Source organism: Chrysemys picta, chromosome 9, assembly GCF_011386835.1.
Source record: "Chrysemys picta bellii isolate R12L10 chromosome 9, ASM1138683v2, whole genome shotgun sequence".
Lineage (NCBI taxonomy): Eukaryota > Metazoa > Chordata > Testudines > Emydidae > Chrysemys > Chrysemys picta.
The window spans coordinates 25,458,555-25,482,709 of NC_088799.1; the positions used below are offsets into that span (position 1 = coordinate 25,458,555).

Below are 24,155 nucleotides of genomic sequence, written 5' to 3' on the forward strand. Positions count from 1 at the left end.
GAAATGTGGCATAACCTGTCAGACTTCAGCAGAAGCAATGCTGACCAAGTTATTTTTTCACAAACAGTCAAAACAGAAAGAGTACTACTAATAGGATGCAGCGGTATTTTTCAGCATATGGCTGAAAAGGAAGTGAAACTACTTGAAACACAACATATGCGATTCTACGAGTACTGAATCTTTTTTCCTTGTAGTAATGGACGTGCAATAGCATAGCTGCAACAATAACTGGAAAACTTCACACCAACTTGAACGACAACTACAAAACTAAAATGAAAATTAAATTAAATGAAATTGCCGGTTGATGTGCTGAATGATCTGGTAAACAAGCAGAGTTCCTAACCTGCTCCAAATAGAGCACACTACAGAGTTCCTACCCTGCTCTATACCATTCAGCATACCATTAAAGCCAAACCCAGAAAGGAGATACTGAAGTCTAAAACTTAGGTTGACCTAAGCTATGTCGCTCAGGGGTATGAAAAATTCACACCAGAGACACAGTTAAACCAACCCAAGCCCTGGTATAGATACTGCAGAGTTGACAGAAGAATTCTTCCATCAACTTAGCCACCACCTCTTGAGGGAGGGGATTTACTAGAGTAAAACCCCATCTGTCACTGTAGCAAGTGTCTACACTACAGTACTGTAGTTACTGACAAAGCTGCTGTGACAAATGAAGGGGGGTGTAGGTAGCTCCCTTTTATAGACTCCCAGCCAGCCAATAGCTATAAAATCCCTCTTAGAAGCTGTTCTCTAATTGCTCTACCTGTAAAGAGTTAAAAAGTCTCACTACTATGCACAGGGCAGCGGCTATGGTGTAAGGCCCTTGGACCAGGTATGAAAAATCATCAGTATCATACTTAGAAACTACTTATTTAAAACCCCAGATATGTAAGTAGATTGGAAAATGTCTAGGAAGACCAAATTGAGTTAATCCCTTTTATTTCGTTATGGCTTGTGGATTCCTCTGTGCTAACCCCAGGTGCTTTTGTTTTGCTTGTAACCTTTAAGCTGGACCTCAACAAAACTATTCCTGGTGTTTAATTCTTTTAGTGGCTCTTAAAATCTAGCAATAGCCTGAGTTCCCAGATAGATCGATAGATAGATAGATAAAATATTTTTTTAAATAAAATTTACCTCTTAAGAGGTTTGTGCACATGTTGTTTAATTAGCTGGTGGCAACAGCTGATTTCCTCCCCCCCCCCCCCACTCCTTTCTCAGCTCTTCCCCAAAGGGTGTGTGTGTGTGAGAAAGGGCTTGAGGGTACTCCACAGAAAGGAATTCCCAAGTGCATCTTCCTGGGTTCTCAAAGGGGTTCTGCACTTCGGTGGTGGCAGCATCTACCAATCCAAGGTCAGAGAAAAGCTGTAACCATGGGAGTCTAATACAAGCCTGGAGTGGCATGTATTAATTTTTAGAATCCTTGTGGGCCCCCACCTTATGCACTCGAAGTGCCACAGTGGGGAATTAGCCTTGACAGCTCCTGAAGGATATGGTTATACAAATATATTCAGTGTTGAATCCCTTGCAAGTTTTTCTCTATTTTTCTCTTTCCTGGCTGTAATGACCCGTCTCCAATTCGAAGAGGCATAATCTCACTGGAAAGCCTCTAACCCCTGCCGCTCTAATTTCAAAGAATGAGATAATGCACATTGTCATTGATTTATATTATATTAAGTACTGACCATGTGATTTGGAGAAGAGTAGTGGCTCACAAAGAACACCAGTCTGCAGTTCTATCTCGTACTATATATGGTGACTTATTCAACTGGTGGTGAACTGGTGGTTTGCCAAAAGAGTCTCTGGAGGCCTTCAGAATTCTATTAATCAAGCAGGGCAAGTTTTCAAGTTGTGTCATCTACTACGTTATGAACTACAACCTTCAGCTTTATAGTACAGACCAACCTAGGTGCTGTCATGATCCATGGATATCGAAACCCAGGTCCGCAGGGTTTACAGGAGTGGCTAAGCTCCAACCCTGCGCCTGCCAGCTTGCTGACAACTGCTTATCTGGGACCCATGAAACCCAGCCCCAGTTCCAGGCTCCACCTGAGGTCCTACTGGTGGAGTCCCAGAGCAGCCAGCTGGTCCAGCAGGAACAGGAAGCTGTTTAAACAACTTGGCTCCACCCTGCTCCTGCTCCACACATTGACTTCCTGGCATCTTGAGCTGGGTCGACTCTTGGCATCTGACTCGTGGTTCTGATCTCAAGTTTGTCTCCTGCTTCTGATCTCCCTGTATCCTGACCCAGCTGACTCTTGACTCCTATCTTGTGACTGTGACTCTACAACCTGACTGACAACTGCAGGCAGTGACTAGAAACCATTTCCACCATTTTTTTAGTTGCAGAAACTCTTAGCATATTGCTGATTAATTTTATACAGGAAATGATGAACTATGGCATTTCTTCCCATTTCATATTTTGGCATGCTGAAAAGATCATAGAATCATAGAAGATCAGGATTGGACGAGATCTCAGGAGATCATCTAGTCCAACCCCCTGCTCAAAGCTGGAGCAAACCCAACTAAATCATCCCAGCCAGGGCTTTGTCAAGCTGGGCCTTAAAAACCTCCGAGGATGGAGATTCCACCACCTCCCTAGGTAACCCATTCCAGTGCTTCACCACCCTCCTAGTGAAATAGTGTTTCCTAATATCCAACCTAGACCTCCCCCACTGCAACTTGAGACCATTGCTCCTTGTTCTGTCATCTGCCACTGCTGAGAACAGCCGAGCTCCATCCTCTTTGGAACCCCCCTTCAGGTAGTTGAAGGCTGCTAGATGTTTGACTATATGAACTAGAACATTATCCTTACGTTTTAAAAATTAAATCATATTTTTTGCATCAAGTGCTCAGTCCATAATCCTTTCAGAGAACAGTAAAAATCTAGGTAGGAATGTTTTAGAAGAGAAGGGAAATAACTTATTTAAAAACAAAAAACCAACCCACAACCTACCTAGAGCAGCAAGCTATTCTTATATAGAGTGCTATGAATCAAGATTTGGATCAACAGGTTCCCTTTGTGCATCCAGCTTACTATAACTTACCAGTAAACCAGTTACTTCAATAAATCCTTTTACTTTATAGGTTAGAGGAGATTTGGAGATTAAAAATTAGTTCTGATCAATCATAAGAGCTGCTCAACACCAACTGTGTCTGGCCTTTTAATACCAGAAGACTTAAAGTGTTGCTGTTTCCTTTAAATCTAAGAAATTTTTCTCATTATTTTAAATGGGTTCAAAGTTTAAAGTCAGACAAGACCTTGAAAGAGGGTCTAATTCTTTCGCCATATCTTTGGTAGTTAAAATAAATATCCAATCTGTAATTCTTTTTTTAAGGGCTATATAAACTAATTTAGAAAATGCATCTTTATTGATTTCTTAGATCAAGGAACAATAGACTTAGCTTTAGTCAATCCTACCTCCCCATTGAGAAAGGAAGAATCTCTCCAAATGCTTGTTGCTTTAATTTGGCAGCTCTTGTTAAGAGTCTTTCTATGTTTTACGCTGATCACTAACCTTCAGTTAAGCATTACACAGGAACAGCGCCTTGATATTTGTGCTGGCAGTTTGCTCATGCTATGTTTTCCTGCTAATATGAACAGTTTTAACCCTTGATTTACCATCACAAATGCCTTAAAAGCCATACAGTTAATTGATATAATTCATATGAGCTAGCTACTGTAGGGGCCAAATCATGCCCTATTTATACAAACAAAATTTTCACAGACTTCAGTGGGAGTTTTGTACAAAGCAAACAGGAATTAGCTCAAGGTAAAAGCTCTAAGCTCCCTAGAAGGAATCAACACTTAAATCAACCCTTTCATTTTGGCAAACATTTCCTCTCAAATTCACCACAAAAGAGTTACTGAACAAGATTGACAAATTTGAAGACACTTGGCAGTTGGGTATGCATGTAGGTGGACACTTAAGCCCTTTATCCAGGATAATTTAGGACTGGATCTGTCTCCCATTAGAACACACTAAAGTAAATCGCATTCCTTCACAAGTGGTCAGTTTGTACTTCTATTTCTCCATGTGCTATTGATTAAAGGAGTCTCTAAGTAGGGGGGTAGACAATCAGTACTTAATTTCCTTATCCTATGTGCACTACTTAGTATGAAAACTAAAACTACAGCAACAGAATATGACTAGGAAGTCTCTAGTTATATCTGGGTTCTAGACTGCTTGTTCCATTTCCTTTGCTGTTGTAAGTTAGGGCTCCATTCTTAGAAACGCTGAGCATTGTTGCCAGGTGCTAGGCCTTCAATTCCCAACCAAAATCACTGGCAAGTGGGGGTTCTCTGCACTTCACATGAGTGCTCTTCACCTTGTAGGATCGAGCACTTTAAAGATCCTTTTCTATCCTCATGTTACTTAATGTCCTCTAGTTCTTAAATTCATAAAAAGCCATGAGAAACAGGCTTATTCTGTATGGATTCAGATGAAGATGTGTGGATCTTCTGCTGTCTCAGCCTTTTCTTCACTGGTTGTCTAGCTAAGTACAAACATTATTTGCTCTCCTCTGCTCCCTGCCCCCAAAGAAAAATTTCAAACTGTCCATTAAAATTATTTCCCTTATGTCTTTCTCCACCCCAGGGTCTTATTATTTAAATTACAGCATATTTATTGTTTCACACCGGGGACTTCGATGTGCATCACGTTCTAACATGCTAATTTCTTCTACAATGTAATAGTTTGGTGGGCTTTTTAAAAATCCTTCCACCAATTTCTGTGATCAATGGGTCAGATCCTCAGCTGGTGTAAGTGAGCATACCTTATTGACTTTGATGGAGCCATACTGATTCATACTAGCTGAGATCTGCGAGCAGCGGCACCGGAGGCAGCAAACAGGGCGGCTAACAGGGGAGTTTGAGAGGGAGTTTGCAGGGGGAGGTAAGGGGGGAGGCAGGAGGGCGCGGTGTGGTGTGTGCTCTGAGTCCACAGGTGCGGTGGGCAGAGATTGCAGCAGCCATGAGCCAAGCAGCAGCAGCAGACAGAATGCAGATGGCTGCATGTGGAAGCTGTGGTATGTATCTGGTCCTGGCAGGGGAGCTGGAACACAGGTATGTGTGTATGAAGTGTCGCCTGATAGTGTTACTGGAGGAAAAGATTAAGGGGCTGGAGATGCAGGTAGATACCCTGGTGGAGTTTAGGCGGGGGTTTGAGAAGCTGATGGAGGACAGGCAAGGGGGGGCTGAAGGAGAATGCCCTGTGGTGCAGGTAGAGGCAGAGGTAGAGGACGGTGAGAGGGGAATGGAGGGGGGAGAACATGGGAGGTGGAAGCATGTGACTGTGAGAAGTAGGCCAAGGAAAAGAAGGGCCAGTGAGGGGGGAATAGAACTCAGGAATAGGTTCGAGTGTTTGGATAGCGAGGTGGAGGGGCAGCAGGTGGCGACTGAAGGTGGGAGGGTGAGAAAGAAGAGAAGAGCAGCTAGTCCAAGAGAGAGAGGGGAGGAGTTGATGGAGACAGCACCAATTCTGGGCCCCGGGAGGATTCAGGAAGGCATAAGGGGGAGCATAAGGGAAGATAGGAACAGGCACAGGTCAGGACTAGAGGGATCAGAGACTAGATTACTAGATCGCACTGTTGCCAGACAACGGCAGGTGTATGTAATTGGAGACACTTTACTGAGGAGATTGGACAGGCCTGTGACCAGGGCGGACCCGGAGAACAGAAGGGTGTGCTGTCTACCGGGCGCAAAGATACGCGATGTGGACCTGCGGTTGAAAAGGATCCTAAAAGGAGCAGGTAAGAACCCCTTGATAATCCTTCATGTAGGAACGAATGACACGGCTAGGTTCTCGTTAGAGAGGATCAAGGGAGATTATGCCAGGCTGGGGAAGACGCTCAAGGAGATAGAGGCTCAGATTATCTTTAGTGGGATTCTGCCCGTTCCGAGGGAAGGGCAGCAAAGGGCTGATAGAATTGTGAGAATAAATAGTTGGCTAAGGGAGTGGTGCTATAAGGAGGGCTTTGGGATGTATGGCCACTGGGAGGCTTTCGGGGACAGACACCCGTTCTCGCGGGATGGGCTTCACCTGAGTAGGGAAGGAAATAGACTTCTGGAAGGGAGGCTGGCTCATCTTATCAAAAGAGCTTTAAACTAGGAAGTTTGGGGAGACGGTTGGGAGATGCACAGTTAATCTCCACGCCAGATTCCAGTATAGAAAAGGTGAGTAAAATGAGAGGAGACATAGCCGGGGAGATGAGATTGGACATAGGAAGGACGGGGGGACGGACACAAGGAGGCCCACAACATATAGTGCTACTAATGGGAGACAGGCTAAACAACATACATTAGGGTGTTTATACACCAATGCCAGAAGCCTAGGTAATAAAATGGAGGAATTGGAGCTCTTGGTCCAAGAGCTGAAACCAGATATCGTAGGAATAACAGAAACGTGGTGGAATGGCAGTCACGACTGGAACACAGGTATGGAGGGGTATGCGCTGTTTAGGAAAGACCAGAACAAAGGTAAAGGTGGGGGGGGTGGCATTGTATGTCAATAGTGAAATAAGCTGTAAAGAAATAATAGTTGATGGATTAGATAACACAGAGTCCATCTGGGCAATACTCACACTGGGTAATAGGACTACTAGAGCCTCTCCGGGGATAGTGCTTGGAGTGTGCTATAGACCGCCGGGATCGACCCAGGATATGGATAAGGAACTATTTAATGTGTTTAGAGAAGTAATTACTAATAGAAACTGTGTAATTATGGGGGACTTTAACTTCCCGGATATAGATTGGGGAACAAACGCTAGTAGCAATAATAGGGCTCAGATGTTCCTAGATGTGCTTGCTGATCAATTCCTCCATCAAGTGGTAGCTGAACCGACGAGGGGGGAGGCCATTTTAGATTTGATTCTGGTAAGTAGTGAGGACCTCGTTGAGGAAGTAGTAGTAGGGGACAATTTGGGCTCCAGTGATCATGAGCTAATTCGGTTTAAAATACATGGAAGGAGTAACAGAATTAAGTCAAAGACTAGTGTTTATAATTTTAAAAAGGCCAATTTTAACAAATTAAGGGGACTGGTAAGGGAAGTGGATTGGGCAAACATATTAATGGATTTAAAGGCAGAAGAAGCCTGGGATTACTTTAAGTTAAAGATGCATGAGCTGTCGGAGGCCTGTATTCCAAAAAAGGGAAAAAGATTACTAAGCAAGAGATTTAGACCGAGCTGGATGAGCGACCGACTCAAAGGGGCGATTAGGAAAAAACAGAAAGCGTACAAAGAGTGGAAGAGGGGAGGGATCAGTAAGGAAATGTACCTAAGTGAAGTCAGAGAATGTAGAGATAGAGTGAGAAAGGCCAAAGGCCGTGTAGAGTTGGACCTAGCGAGGGGAATTAAAAGCAATAGTAAGAGGTTTTACAGCCACATAAATAGGAAGAAAGCAAAGAAAGAAGAAGTGGGACCGCTGAAGACTATTGCCGGAGAGGAGATTAAAGACAATCTAGGCATGGCGCAATATCTCAATGAATATTTTGCATCGGTGTTTAATGAGGCCAATGAAGGTATTAGGGATACTAGCACCACTACAGAGGGGCATTCAGGATGGGGGATTACCGTATCCGAGGTAGAAACAAAACTTGAACACCTTAATGGGGCTAAGTCGGGAGGACCGGACGATCTTCATCCGAGAATATTGAAGGAATTGGCGCGGGAAATAGCAGGCCCGTTAGCTATAATATTTAATGAATCTGTAAACTCGGGGGTGGTCCCGTTAGACTGGAGAATAGCTAATGTGGTTCCTATTTTCAAGAAAGGGAAAAAAAGTGATCCGGGTAACTACAGGCCTGTTAGTTTAACATCTGTAGTGTGCAAGGTGTTAGAGAAAATTCTGAAAGAGAAACTAGTTGAGGACCTGGAGATTAGTGGCAATTGCGATAAATTACAACATGGTTTTACGAAGGGCAGATCGTGCCAAACGAATCTGATCTCCTTCTTTGAGAAAGTAACGGATTTATTAGATAAGGGAAATGCGGTGGACCTAATATACCTGGATTTCAGTAAAGCGTTTGATACTGTACCCCATGAGGAATTATTGGTTAAACTGAAAAACATGGGGATCGATATGAAAATCCAGAGGTGGATAAGGAATTGGTTAATGGGGAGAATGCAGCGGGTCGTATTAAAGGGTGAACTGTCAGGTTGGAGGGAGGTTACTAGTGGAGTGCCTCAAGGTTCGGTTTTGGGACCCATTTTATTTAATCTATTTATAACTGACCTCGGAACCGATTGCAGGAGTGGGCTGATAAAGTTTGCGGATGATACGAAGGTGGGAGGCGTTGTAAATTCGGAAGAGGACAGGGATATCCTGCAGGGAGACTTGAATGAGCTTGTGAATTGGAGTATCAGAAATAGGATGAAATTTAATAGTGAAAAGTGTAAGGTGATGCATTTGGGGATGACTAATAACAATTTTAGTTACAAGATGGGGACGCATTGGTTAGAAGTAACGGAAGAGGAGAAGGACCTAGGAGTCCTTGTAGACCGCAGGATGACTATGAGTCGACAATGTGACGTGGCGGTGAAAAAAGCCAATGCTGTCTTGGGATGCATTAGGCGAGGTATATCTAGTAGGGATAAGGAGGTCCTGCTTCCGTTGTACAAGGCGCTGGTGAGACCTCATTTGGAGTACTGTGTGCAGTTCTGGTCTCCCATGTTTAAAAAAGATGACCTCAAACTGGAACGGGTGCAGAGAAGGGCCACTAGGATGATCAGAGGAATGGAAAACCTGTCGTATGAAAGGAGACTAGAGGAGCTTGGGTTGTTTAGTCTGACAAAGCGAAGGCTGAGAGGGGATATGATTGCTATCTTTAAATATATTAGAGGGATTAATACAAGGGAGGGAGAAGAATTATTCCAGCTTAGTACTAACGTGGATACAAGAACAAATGGATATAAACTGGCCGTGGGGAAGTTCAGGCTTGAAATTAGACGAAGGTTTCTGACCGTCAGAGGGGTGAAATATTGGAACGGCCTTCCGAGGGAAACGGTGGGGGCGAGGGACCTGTCTGGTTTTAAGATTAAGTTAGATAAGTTTATGGAGGGAATGGTTTAATGGTAAAACATAGTAGTCAAGGAAAACCAAGCAATGGTAGGTAAATAGTATAATGGCTAACAGGGGTCAGGATGGAGACTCTTGCCTATATGCTCGGGGTCTTACTGATCGCCATATTTGGGGTCGGGAAGGAATTTTCCTCCAGGGCAGATTGGCTGAGCCTCTGGAGGTTTTTCGCCTTCCTCCGCAGCATGGGGCAGGGATCTCTAGCAGGAGGGTCTCTGCCGATTGAAGTCACTAATAACAGGATTGGGGACTTCAGCAGCAGAGTCCAGGGAAGGGGTAGGGACGGTTTTATGGCCTGCAGCATGCAGGGGGTCAGACCAGATGATCATAATGGTCCCTTCTGACCTTAAAGTCTATGAGTCTATGAGATCTGGCCTTAAAAAAAAACAAAACAAAACAAAAAATCCCAAGTCAATCTTATCACTAGAAAGGTTTTAAATCAGAGCTGTCAAGCTGTCTCTTGATGTTTCAACCTCTGTTCCAGAGGACGTGTCCATGCTGATGACAGGTTCTGCTCAATAACAATCCAAAGCAGTGCTGACTGACTCATTTTCATGATCTGAGTCAGATGCCACCAGCACAAGGTTGGTTTTCTTTTTTGGTGGTTCAGATTCTGTAGTTTCCGCATCAGAGTGTTGCTCTTTTAAGACTTCTGAAAGCATGCTCCACACCTCGTCCCTCTCAGATTTTGGAAGGCACTTCAGATTCTTAAATCTGGGGTCGAGTGCTGTAGCGATCTTTAGAAATTTCCCATTGGTATCTTTGCGTTTTGTCAAATTTGCAGTGAAAGTGTTCTTAAAACGAACAACATGTGCTGGGTCATCATCCAAGACTGCTATAAAATGAACTATATGGAAGAATGTGGGTAAAACGGAGCAGGAGACATACAATTCTCCCACAAGGAGTTCAGTAACAATTTATTTAACGCACTATTTTTTTAACAAACGTCATCAATATGGAAGCATGTCCTCTAGAACGATGTCCGAAGCACGAAGAGGTATATGAGTCTTTAGCGCATCTGGCATGTAAATATCTTGCAACGCCGGCTACAACTAGGGTGACCAGACTTCCCAATTTTATCGGGACTGTCCCGATATTTACTTGTTTGTCCCGCGTCCCGACCGAACATTGGTCGGGACGCGAATTGTCCCGATATTTTGCGCACCAGCGCACAGGGGGCTCGTGCCCCCCCGCCCCAACTCCACCCCTTCCCTCCTCCATTGGGTCCCTCCCCAAATCCCCACCCTGGCCCCGCCTCTTCCCCAAGCACACCGCATTCCTCCTCCTCACCCCTCCCTCCCAGGCTTGCGCTAATCAGCTGTATGGTGGCGCAAGTGCTGAAGGAGGCGGGAGAAGCAGGATGTGGCAGCCAGCTCAGGTGAGGCGGAGCAGAGGTGAGCTGGTGTGGGGCGGGGGACGGGACATGGAGCTGCCTGTGGGTGCTCAGCCCTCACCAATTTTTCCTATGCTCCGGCTTTTCTTTCTTTTCTTTTTTTTCCCTCCGCCACCGGCTCTTGGGTTTTGTTTTGTTTTTCCTCCGCCACCGGCTCTTGGGTTTTTTTTTCCCTCCTCCCCTCTTCTGGCACCCCCCCCCCGCCACGCGTCCCAGTATTTAACATCTCTCATCTGGTCACCCTAGCTACAACAGTGCCATGTGATGTTGTAAACAAGAAGCAGGCAGCATTATCTTCTGCAAATGAAAATAAACTTGTTTGTCTGAGCGATTGGCTGAACAAGAAGTAGGACTGATTGGACTTGTAGGCGCTAAAGTTTTACATTGTTTTGTTTTTGAGTGCAGCGATGTAACAAAAAATACATTTGTAAATTGCACTTTCATGATAACCTACAGTACTTGTATGAGGTGAATTGAAAATTACTATTTCTTTTATCATTTTTACAGTGCAAATATTTGTAATAAATATAAAGTGAGCTCTGTACACTTTGTATTTTGTGTAACTGAAAGACATATTTGAAAATGTAGAAAAACATTCAAAAATATTTAATACATTTCTATTGGTATTCTATTGTTTAACTATGCGATTATTCGCGATTAATTTTTTTGAGTTAACTGCGATTAATGGAGAGCCCTATTTTAAATATTTATTTTTAAGCTAGAGAATACAGATATTAGAGGCTTGATGTCAGTTTCTCATCTCAGTTATGCTGGTGTAACTGCAGCATAAGTATTGCAGTCAATAGGGTTACTCCAGATTTGCACAAGCATAACTGAGATCATTATCTGCTCCTTTGTCTTCTCAAGAGGCATTTAACATATTCCAACTATTATATAAGCATGGTGCAATGAAAGCTAGAGTTATATCATGCATTATTATTATTATTGTTATTATTTACTGCCATACCTATTCAGCACTTCACATGTTTCAAAAGACTTCACAGGAATTTAGAGAATTTATTTGTAAAGTATTAGCCCCACTTTACAGATCTGGAAAATGAGACAAGTGATTTGCCAACGGGAACATAGCAAATCTTTTGCAGAGACAGGATAAGAATGTGTGTCTTCATAATTCTTGGTCTCGTACTCACTCCACTAGTCCATTCTGCCTCATGCAATCAAAGCATTTACTCTTTGCTCACAAAAAGTCTCTCATTCTAAATGCAAAGTGTTAAATAAATAATATATATAGCACTGAAATGCTTTAGAAGCTACTCTGTTGCTGCTATAAGGACAATAAGTTCCTTTTCTCCAGCTCAATGGTAATATAATAAGAAGGAATGCAATCAGAAACCCAACAACAACAGTAACTTGGCCATTAATAGTGTACAGTGCAGTTGCTTTAACTAACACAAAAGGTTTGCCAAAGTGCAGGATTAAAAAAAGAAAAACAAGACTTTAAAGGAAGTAACTGTTTTGCATTAGTTAGATAACCAAAATATAAATAAAGTGATTGTATAAACCATATTTTGCTTTGCCTGATGTCAATATAGGGACTCAACATTTTATTTGACACTGGAGTCCTCAAAGAGCATTTTAGCAAGTTCATCCAGATTAGTTAATGATCTAAACTTAAAAAATATTGAGGAAAAATTATTTTGAAGAACAAAGCAGTAGACGACTGACCAGTGCAGACTGTTAAAACTGAAAGCTAAGTATACAGCTAAGAGCAGTGCACATAAAATGGATGTGTATGAATCCTACTGAAACACAGCTGTAAATTCCACTGCGTGTGGAAGAGCAATGGGTTTAAAAAGCCAACATCACAATCTGAAAGGACCCATAAAATCTTGCTTCCTAACATCCCTGATTCCTATTTCCAATGTGCCACTGCTGAAGACCAAAGTTATTTGAATGCCTATGACGAGTACTTTATTATAGCTTGGTTACTTTAATTCTTTCTTCTTGAATAACTTCTGTGGACTGAAAGCCTGATCCTGAAAGGTGCTGACCAGTCCCAGCTCAAGTCAGCAGGTGTTTGATACTGCTCAGCTCCTTGGATTTTCAGGCTTCAGACCAGAAAATACACAGCATCCAAAACTGTCCAACAGCCACAGGAATCAAACACATAGGTCACCTAAGTTGTGCTACGGTTAGTGTGATAATCACTTTAAAAGTCATTGAAGAATTTCTTTTACATTTCGCAAAAAGAAGAACAGGAGGACTTGTGGCACCTTAGGCTTGGTCTACACTACCCCCCCTAATTCGAACTAAGGTACGCAACTTCAGCTACGTGAATAACGTAGCTGAAGTTCGAAGTACCTTATTTCGAATTAGTTCAAACTTACCTTGGTCCACACTCGGCAGGCAGGCTCCCCCGTCGACTCCGCGGTACTCCTCTCGGCGAGCTGGAGTACCGCAGTCGACGGCGAGCACTTCCGGGTTCGACTTATCGCGTCCAGACTAGACGCGATAAGTCGAACCCAGAAGTTCGATTTCCAGCCGTCGAACTTGCCGGTAAGTGTAGCCAAGGCCTTAGAGACTAACAAATTTATTAGAGCATAAGCTTTCGTGGACTACAGCCCACTTCTTCGGATGCATATAGAATGGAACATATATTGAGGAGATATATATACACACATACAGAGAGCATAAACAGGTGGGAGTTGTCTTACCACCTCTGAGAGGCCAATTAATTAAGAGAAAAAAAACTTTTGAAGTGATAATCAAGCTAGCCCAGTACAGACAGACAGTTAGATAACAAGTGTGAGAATACTTACAAGGGGAGATAGATTCAATGTTTGTAATGGCTCAGCCATTCCCAGTCCTTATTCAAACCGGAGTTGATTGTGTCTAGTTTGCATATCAATTCTAGCTCAGCAGTTTCTCTTTGGAGTCTGTTTTTGAAGTTTTTCTGTTGTAATATAGCCACCCGCAGGTCTGTCACTGAATGACCAGACAGGTTAAAGTGTTCTCCCACTGGTTTTTGAGTATTTTGATTCCTGATGTCAGATTTGTGTCCATTAATTCTTTTGCGTAGAGACTGTCCGGTTTGGCCAATGTACATGGCAGAGGGGCATTGCTGGCACACGATGGCATATATCACATTGGTAGATGTGCAGGTGAACGAGCCCCTGATGGTATGGCTGACGTGATTAGGTCCTATGATGTCGTCACTGGAATAGATATGTGGACAGAGTTGACATCGGGGTTTGTTTCAAGGATAGGTTCCTGGGTTAGTGGTTTTGTTCAGTGATGTGTGGTTGCTGGTGAGTATTTGCTTTAGGTTGGGGGGTTGTCTGTAAGCGAGGACAGGTCTGTCTCCCAAGATCTGTGAGAGTAAAGGATCATCTTTCAGGATAGGTTGTAGATCTCTGATGATGCGCTGGAGAGGTTTTAGTTGGGGGCTGAAGGTGACAGCTAGTGGTGTTCTGTTATTTTCTTTGTTGGGCCTGTCTTGTAGGAGGTGACTTCTGGGTACTCGTCTGGCTCTGTCAATCTGTTTTTTCACTTCAGCAGGTGGGTATTGTAGTTTTAAGAATGCTTGATAGAGATCTTGTAGGTGCTTGTCTCTATCCGAGGGATTGGAGCAAATGCGGTTATATCTTAGAGCTTGGCTGTAGACAATGGATCGTGTGGTGTGTCCTGGATGGAAGCTGGAGGCATGTAGGTAAGTGTAGCGGTCAGTAGGTTTCCGGTATAGGGTGGTATTTATGTGACCATCGCTTATTAGCACAGTAGTGTCCAGGAAATGGACCGCTTGTGTGGATTGATCTAGGCTGAGGTTGATGGTGGGATGGAAATTATTGAAATCATGGTGAAATTCCTCAAGGGCTTCTTTTCCATGGGTCCAGATGATGAAGATGTCATCAATGTAGCGCAAGTAGAGTAGGGGCGTTAGGGGACGAGAGCTAAGGAAGCGTTGTTCTAAGTCAGCCATAAAAATGTTGGCATATTGTGGGGCCATGCGGGTACCCATAGCAGTGCCGCTGACTTGAAGGTATATATTATCCCCAAATGTGAAATAGTTGTGGGTGAGGACAAAATCACAAAGTTCAGCCACCAGGTTAGCTGTGACATTATCAGGGATACTGTTCCTGATAGCTTGTAGTCCATCTTTGTGTGGAATATTGGTGTAGAGGGCTTCTACGTCCATAGTGGCCAGGATGGTGTTTTCTGGAAGATCACCGATGGATTGTAGTTTCCTCAGGAAGTCAGTGGTGTCTCGAAGATAGCTGGGAGTGCTGGTAGCGTAGGGTCTGAGGAGAGAGTCTACATAACCAGACAAGCCTGATGTTAGGGTGCCAATGCCTGAGATGATGGGGCGTCCAGGATATCCAGGTTTATGGATCTTGGGTAGCAAATAGAATACCCCTGGTCGGGGTTCTAGGCATGTGTCTGTACAGATTTGTTCCTGTGCTTTGTCAGGGAGTTTTTTTAGCAGATGGTGTAGTTTCTTTAGGTAATCCTCAGTGGGATCAGAGGATAATGGCCTGTAGAATGTGGTGTTAGAGAGCTGTCTAGCAGCCTCCTGGTCATATTCCAATTTATTCATGATGACGACAGCACCTCCTTTGTCAGCCTTTTTGATTATGATGTCAGGGTTGTTTCTGAGGCTGTAGATGGCGTTGTGTTCTGCATGGCTGAGGTTATGTGGCAAGTGATGTTGCTTTTCCACAATTTCAGCCTTTGCACATCGACGGAAGCACTCTATGTAGAAATCCAGTCTGTTGTTTCGACCGTCCGGAGGAGTCCACGCAGAATCCTTTTTTTTGTAGTGCTGGTAGGGAGGATTCTGTGGGTTAGTATGCTGTTCAGAGGTATGTTGGAAATATTCTTTGAGTCGGAGACGTCGAAAGTAGGATTCTAGGTCACCGCAGAACTGTATCATATTCATGGGTCTGGAGGGACAAAAGGAGAGGCCCCGAGATAGGACAGACTCTTCTGCTGGGCTAAGAGTATAGCTGGAAAGATTAACAATATTGCTGGGTGGGTTAAGGGAACTGCTGTTGTGGCTGCTTGTGGCATGTAGCAGTTTAGATAGTTTAGTGTCCTTTTTCCTTTGTAGAGAGGCAAAGTTTGTCTTGTAAATGGCTTGTCTAGTTTTTGTAAAGTCTATCCATGAGGAAGTTTGTGTGGAAGGTTGGTTTCTTATGAGAGTATCCAGTTCTGAGAGCTCATTCTTAATCTTTCCCTGTTTGCTGTATAGGATGCTGATCAGGTGATTTCGCAGTTTCTTTGAGAGTGTGTGACACAGTCTCTCAGCATAGTCTGTGTGATATGTAGATTGTAATGGATTTTTTACCTTTAGTCCTTTTGGTATGATGTCCATCTGCTTGCATTTGGAAAGGAAGATGATGTCTGTCTGTATCTGTACGAGTTTTTTCATGAGGTTGATGGATTTCCACTCCATACGGCTAAATGCAGTGCCTTGCATAATGAAAGGTAGAATTGATATGCAAACTAGACACAATCAACTCCGGTTTGAATAAGGACTGGGAATGGCTGAGCCATTACAAACATTGAATCTATCTCCCCTTGTAAGTATTCTCACACTTGTTATCTAACTGTCTGTCTGTACTGGGCTAGCTTGATTATCACTTCAAAAGTTTTTTTTCTCTTAATTAATTGGCCTCTCAGAGGTGGTAAGACAACTCCCACCTGTTTATGCTCTCTGTATGTGTGTATATATATCTCCTCAATATATGTTCCATTCTATATGCATCCGAAGAAGTGGGCTGTAGTCCACGAAAGCTTATGCTCTAATAAATTTGTTAGTCTCTAAGGTGCCACAAGTCCTCCTGTTCTTCTTTTTGCGGATACAGACTAACACGGCTGCTACTCTGAAATTTTACATTTCGGAATACTTTGACATACAGCCTTGGAGACAGCCAGTCTCTAGCCCATTCCAACCATGAAACAGAAGTTTCTGGTGATGACTGTGCCCCCAGAAATCCACACATGGATCTCATTCCTCCAATGGCATCACCTCCCCTCCCATTCCCTGTTTGTTCAGGATGTGCAGGGCAGGGGAAGGTACTGGGCATGCTGGGGGCAAGCAGTGGGCAAGTATGCATTAGAAGAGAGTAAACCAAAAGGGAATACATAGTCCCCCCACAAATAGGCCAAACAGATTTCTGTGAAGAAAGGCTACATTACTTTTTGTGCAGGGCCAATCCATGCTGCACAACATCCCTCTTAAAGGGGTGTGTGTGTGTGTGTGGGGGGAATCCTAGGGTCAAGTACAGCCAAAGGAAACCCTGATGGCTCCTTCGAAGCTCTAGTGCCTGTGCTTCTGAACTGCCACCAGAGAGATAGAGTCACCATGCATATGGAGATCAGTGTGGTCTGGTGACCAGATCCATGGCCTGTTCCATGGCACAGGGAACCCTGTCCCTCACTGAATGTTTGGGGGAAACTGGAGGAAGAGGGGGAGGAATAGGAAGGGAAAGATGGGGCTACTTCTGTATCTAAGCACTCAGCTTGTATCCATTTTATCGTCAGACTTTGTAAAGTCATTTACACTGATGAGAACAATGTGTTTCTCAAAATGCCTAACAAGTTGACCAACCAAACCTGGGACTTCATTATTTCCCTAATGAATAAGTAAGAGCATCTCTCTGAGAAATGTTCAGTTAGACAAAGTAGTGACTGTTAACTGTAGTTTTGCAGGCAATCTATGTTTAGAGCAGAGGTTCTCAACCTTTTTCTTCCTGCGGTCCTCCCAACATGCTATAAAAACTCCACTGCCCACCTGTACCACAATAACTGGTTTTCTGCATATAAAAGCCAGGGCCAGCATTAGGGGGTAGCAACCAGGGCAATTACCTGGGCCCCATGCCACAGGGCTCCCCCATGAAGCTACATTGTTTAGGCTTCAGCCCCGGGTGGAAGGGCTCAGGGACCTGGGCTTCAGCCCCATGCAGTGGGGCCCTGGGCCTCAGTCAGTCTAATGCTAGCCCTGCTTGGAAGCCCCCCTGAAACCTGCTTGAGGCCCCCTAGGGGGCCCCGGACCCCTGGTTGAGAACCACTGGTTTAAAGAACTCTGCTACTCCACCAGGAATAGAAAAGCTCTGAATCTATGTAGAGTTATTGCTTCAAAACCCTCACACTAGATTCAAGCATCTTTAAAAACTACATCCAGAGAAGTACAGATAAAATTTATTTCTGAAAGATTTATTTTCCTCATGCTGTAACCAAAAGGTCAGAATAAGAACACTGCACATTTTAGAGTGTTTTGTAGATTTTTATAACTTCATTTTAGTATACATACAGGAAATGGAGTAGAGCACAGCACACGTCTATTTTACATGACTTCATCTGGTTTATTATTTACCTTGGGCACATTTTAATACTACTACTTCTTTCCCCTCCTTGCTACATTATGGTTGCCAACCTTTGAGACTGTCCTGGAGTCTCCAGGAATTAAAGATTAATCTTTAATTAAAGATGTCATGGGATGAAAGCTCCAGGAAAACGTCCATCCAAAACTGGCAATCCTATGCTACCTAAATGCAGTTGTCAGAGGCTGCACCCACAAGTGACAAATTAGTTTTGTCTTCATGGTCTGTTGCTAACATTGTCTTAAACTTCAGAGTTTAAAGGCACACTTCCCTGCTACACACTTTGCTGTAACAATTCGTGAAATTTGGCATTTAACCTCTGTACCTTAAAAACAGCTCACTCACTGGACTGACCTTGTGCCTGTTTACCTATATTTACCACAGTATTTACAATGATAGAAAATAGAAGCACAAAAGCTGGGAAGAAAAAAAACAAAGAAATTATAAGCAGAAAGGCCACTGTTATCCCAGAGGAATGAACAGGATAAACTACAGACTATTTCAGGATTCCTGGACTGAGAGGTCACTAACCAGCTATTTCAACTTGCTGCTTTGCCAAACCACTTATATTCATCAGCAGGTGACTCTCCCAGAATGGACCAAAGGAAAAAAAAAAATCTATGATTTTTTAAAAAATTAATTTAAATAAGTTTATTTAAAAAAAAAATTAAACCTATTTAAAACTAAATTTGAAAGTGACAATCTACATTAAGCCTAAACTTTTTATAATTTATTAAAATCACAAATAAATATAATAATATTCAAGCAACACACATCTGCTGCCAAGTTTTAAATAGTCAAACTACTGAACTGTTGGAAGTCACTGGAGAAAACACATGGAACCAGAGTTGGTTGACCAACTTTTGACAGCGGTAGCGTTTTCTGAAGGTGCAAAGAGATTATTTTCTTCATTTCAATTTATTCAAGTAGTTCAGTTCAATGACTAGTTCATTCAGAATTAAAAAAACAGAAAAGCCTGTTTTCCTTTGCTAGTCTATGAATAAAAACTACTACCAATATCTACTAGTTCTAAAAACTTGAAGGACACAGTGACCAGAAACAGTCAGTTGAATTCACTACAGATAATACTTCCTTTGTTTCATAAATTAGTTTTAAATGCAAAATGTGTTTTGGTAAATTTTTCTTATGTATCCAGCACCACTTAAAATAGTTTTAATTTAAAATAAAATAAATGCTATTTTGTGCATTTTAACTAAATTTCAATTTCCATCCAAATAGGGCTTGGCACAAATAGCAAGTAAAACTTCGTCATCATCATCAGGAAAAACAGTAAGCTACATATCTGGTTGTATAAATGTGTATAAACACAGTGTATCTTCCTGGTTAGCAAAGAGCAGCACCAAATTTAGGGTAAAGCTATATTTAGTTGCAAATCAAATGTTATAATTGTTACCAACCAATTATTTTTTTTTAAAAAGGGAAAAATAACTAAAAAAGTACAAAGGCAAAACATGATTAGGACTGATTATTTAAATCAATCCACCTTGGACTCTCCTGATCTTAATTATAGCCTCAGTAAGTCGAAACCACAGTCTAACCACCTCAACTGAAATAGTCTTGCTTCATGAAGTCACATTTGCAATGTATTTGTTTAAAAAAAAAAATCCATAACATTCCCACCCTTTACACAGTGACTTTTGGTAGACACAATCTTTAAAATACATAAAAATTATCCCCACTGGGTTCAAATGTATTCCTGTTAATTGAATGCCTGGTATCAGAGCAGTGAAAAAAACATTTAAAGTATGCACAGCTTTGAGGCTACAGGGATTTTGCCAGCCAGCCTCTGAGAGCCTTTCCTGGAATGTCAACATCCCAAATTCTTTCAGAGCATGCTAACTTAACTGCAGTTGATGTCATAAATTTAGGCCACTTTCCATACATGTACATGAGAGCTTGATGCGCTGTGCACTAGTCAGGTATGCGTTGGTTCATCTAGGAGTGTACATTATGAGGCAGCACAGAATCAGGTTAGTTTCTATAGAAGCTCCCATAAGGTAGCGCTCTCAGGGCCCCATCGTACAAATACTTGGGGATGACTTTAGTGGAACTAGTTAGGAATAAGCACTAACCTCATTATTAAATGTGTAAAAAAGTGTACGATTATGTAATTAAAACACTATCACAATGCATATACAACATGCTCGGCCAACCTTAATTCTCACATTTCCTAATTTTTGAGTATTTGACTTTGCAACTGTAATCTTTTTTTACAGTAGTTTTTGTGGATGAATTATACATAGGATCAAATCTTATCTCACCTACACAAACTCTTACATAAATACATTCAAGGGCTGTTTAAATTTCACCATTTCAAGCTATTTTAGATTTTTACAGTAACAAAACCAAAAACTAGTACATGGCATAATATTATAGTAATTAGCAACTTTTAAAATGTTCTCTTACCAAAAAATATCTGATTATTGCTTATAAACAATGTGAGTGGTATATTTATTTCTAAACGAAAAGTGGCAATGAATGGAAGGGAAGAATAGTACTTTTAATCTAGAGCTACAATGGTATTGGGCAGGAGGGGAAGAAATGCTAACAATAATGTTTTGTATCAAATTTAATTTTGGTACAAAACCACAGCATGAACTGGTCTTAACTGCATAATGTTAACTGAGCAATAAAGACTTGTTTATTTTGTCAGTGTATGCTCGTACAAGTCAGTCACAGAATTCTGTTTGTCATCCACATTGCCAGAAATGTAGCTCAACAGCCTTGCTTTGAAAATTGTTTTGAGCACCATTTAGGGATAATATAGTAGGTCTCCCTGAAAACTGAATGTGTGCACACACACACCCCTTTTTACAAGAATATAAACTATGTTTTCTAAGTTCTAATACTCAAGGACTGATTCTGGCAAAATCCCATTTCTTGCAAAACATAGGATCACCGATTCAGATTTTTGAACAACTTACTTGGAAAGATGTAAAATACATGTTATATACATTTATTATTTACATACAATACTTTTATATAGTTTTTCCCCACAAATGTATAACTGGAGATAATAATTCCTCTTATATGAATATTGTGAAAGCTTCCTAAAGAAAGATTAAACCAACTGTGCTGCAATAGGTACTTTTCACACTCAGATTTGGTTTCCATGAGGAGAAATAGGATGCTTCATCTGTGCAAATCTTTTCAGAAAAAGTATGGCAATAGATAGAACACATAATGATGTTTCGCAGTACTGACACTTTCCTTGAGATGACCTCATGGTTTCTGCCACTTGCAAGTTATATCAAATTCAAACTGAACACCACCTTTATATCACCTCACCCCATCATACATTAATGACGTATGCAAAGACAGAGAACCATAGACAGAATAAGTAGCAGATGGTTTTATCAATTACACAACTGAACTGTACTGTTTATCCAATTTAACGTGTAAGCTGCTTGGGAAAAGGATGTCTTCCCCTATGCTTTGAGCATACCTTTGGCATTCAATAATAATAAACAAACTTTAATAAATTAAATATGGAGGATACTGATGACAACAATGTTCCTTTGAAGAATGTATGTGGCATTTATTAATGTTGCAATATTTAATTGATAAACCAATTCCTTCTCCCCTCTTACTGAATGAACTTGTATGCTCTCTATGCATTCCTGGGTATCACTGGTAAAATGTCAGCTTCTTAGCAAGCAGCAATGTTATGAGATTAAATCACTGTTATTGTGACGAAGGAAACATGAAGTTTGTTTCAACTATACTGAACTTTAAAAGGGGCCTGAATGGTTGTGGAAGAGAAACTGATTCGGAGTAGACTTCACCAGTGTCAGAAATATTTGGGTTCAGAAAATTACACACACAGGTGTCTGACGCATTGGCTTCTCCAGGGTTTTTCCTGTACTGATTATCTGGCTTCATGCTGTCTTATATGCAACACAATTACATGTTATCCTTCCTACATAGAAGGATGGATACAGAGGGTAAGAACCTCCCCAATAAACAAATCTTATTTGACCACTAATTGATTTCTTTCTGAGTTCTTCATAGCATCCCTAACTGGCATGTAATAAACGATTTTTCCTTCCCAATCAAATGTCAACAGTTTCCCCCCAGGAATTCTTTAGAGCTTAGATGCATATCTATAATCAAGCTGGGCTATTTCTCCTCGTGAAGCCATTTTTTAAATAAAGTAACTCATTTCACATATCCCATGCTCTATGATGCTTCCATGAAAACATAATTAATACCTTTGTGGAGGGAATTAAAAAAGCCAGCATGAACCTTTACTTGAGCCTCAGGTAGAAGCTGTCAATCGTAAATCTCACATTTGGATTTAATATAAAGCAGAAGAGCTTGTAGCTTTAATTTTGACCACATTAGCCCCCTTGGCACTTAGAAGCATGAATTCCCAAATACCAAGAACTAATGAAAAATATATTGGCTGCAAAATTTTCACTGCCAGTGCCAATTTTCTGAGAGAGCACTACCAACTCACGGAAAAAAAAATATCTGCCTTTGAAGCTGGAAAAAAGCATAAGATTATTTTTTAGACAGCACTACATAACTTCACATGTTAATGTGGACGTGATATTCACATTGTATTTGGGATTCATCAAGGCTTGTGCCAGAAAAACACAAGTGGTACTTATGATGTTTAAGATCTTAATGCATTTCGTCATTGTAGAAGAACTGCTATTTCCTCGATGCAACAAAAATATGATAACAGCTGCCTAAAATTGCTCAATCTTGTGTAACGTGTAAGATTAAGCATTTTCATCCAGTACAGCCACAGGTATTTATTATATATAAAAAAAAAAAAAAAAACTTGAAAGAAGCCCCCACCCTAAGTTATGCTTCACATTTTATAGCTCTGTAACAAAGCACACTGTATTACTGCACTTAGAATACTGATTAGAACAAAGTCTGCCCATCATTCTAATGTTAGATACTCAGTTTCATGCCTTCACAGATGCTATGGCACCTACTATTTAAATCTCAGCATCTTCATGCAAGCAAACCATTCCCTATTCTGTGTACAAAACACACATGATTTTTTCCCTTTTGGTATTAAAATGTAGTGGACCCATATTTCAGGTATCAGATAGCAAAACGCATTTTTCTGATCAAATCATTAAGAAACCATTTCCTTTTCCACCCCTGCTAAAAATTATAGGAAACATACAATAGCTGGCTTTTCTTAGATGAAAAAGGGAGAAATATACACTATAGAAGTACCAAAATCATGCATAAGGTTACTTAGGCAGTATGCATAGTACCAAACTTTTTCCGTCTATCTGGAATGGTCTATTATTGCTTGCAATGCTTATATTTAATTTCCTTTAGGTTTTATGTAATTCAGGCTTCTCAGTCACTCCAAATATCAGCTTATCATTAAAAACATACTTGAGTTCTATCTTGAAAAGTGCAGAATGCCAGTTACAACCTTAAATTATTTTAGATTATGAATATTTTTTTATAAGTTGTAATTACCCATCTGCTTTTCCAAAGCAGACCACAATCTAGATTTCACTGTATAGCTGCCCTGATACTGACATATCACCATCAGAGTAGCTAAAAAAATCCAGTGGAGGGGGAACATGGTAAAGCCCAGCTCTTTCTTGGATATAAAGCAGTATAAAATAAAAGAATCCAAAAATAACTGCAGGCCCCAAATAGCACCAATGAAGATAGCACTAGAAAAACACTCTAGAACAGGGGTCGGCAACCTTTCAGAAGTGGTGTGCCGAGTCTTCATTTATTCACTCTAATTTAAGGTTTCGCGCGCCAGGAATACATTTTAATGTTTTTAGAAGATCTCTTTCTATAAATCTATAATATATAACTAAACTATTGCTGTTTTGAAATAAATAAGGTTTTTAAAATGTTTAAGAAGCTTCATTTAAAATTAAACTAAAATGCAGAGCTCCTCGGACCGGTGGCCAGGACCCGGGCAGTGTGAGTACCACAGAAAATCAGCTCGCGTGCTGCCTTTGGCACGCGTGCCATAGGTTGCCTACCCCTGCTCTAGAAACTAAAACTTTTAATCAAAAGTTCACATTCCCTTTAATGCGTACAACATACCCCAATATTCTCTTTACAACATCATTTAACAATTTTTAAAACTAATAAAAGTATTAAGAAAAATACAATAGAAATCGGGAAGAAATAGGACTGTAATTTTAACATTTACAATTCTGTAAAAACATTCACGTTCAAGAAGTATTTACAATTATTGTGTTATGCCAGAATCACAGCTCTTAGCAGGACAGTGGGCAGAAAAGGCTGACTTAAAAGAGAAGTGCATCTACCTTTGTTTGGAAAGGGCCTAGCACATTACAGGCACTACCACAATCAAAAT

At 41.3% G+C, this 24,155-nt stretch overlaps 1 protein-coding gene across 4 annotated transcripts in view; it reads right to left on the reverse strand.

The window, feature by feature from the left end:
* Positions 1-24,155, reverse strand: part of ARHGEF26 (Rho guanine nucleotide exchange factor 26) — a 114,267-nt gene that overhangs the window by 56,573 nt on the left and 33,539 nt on the right. The window lies entirely within an intron of this gene.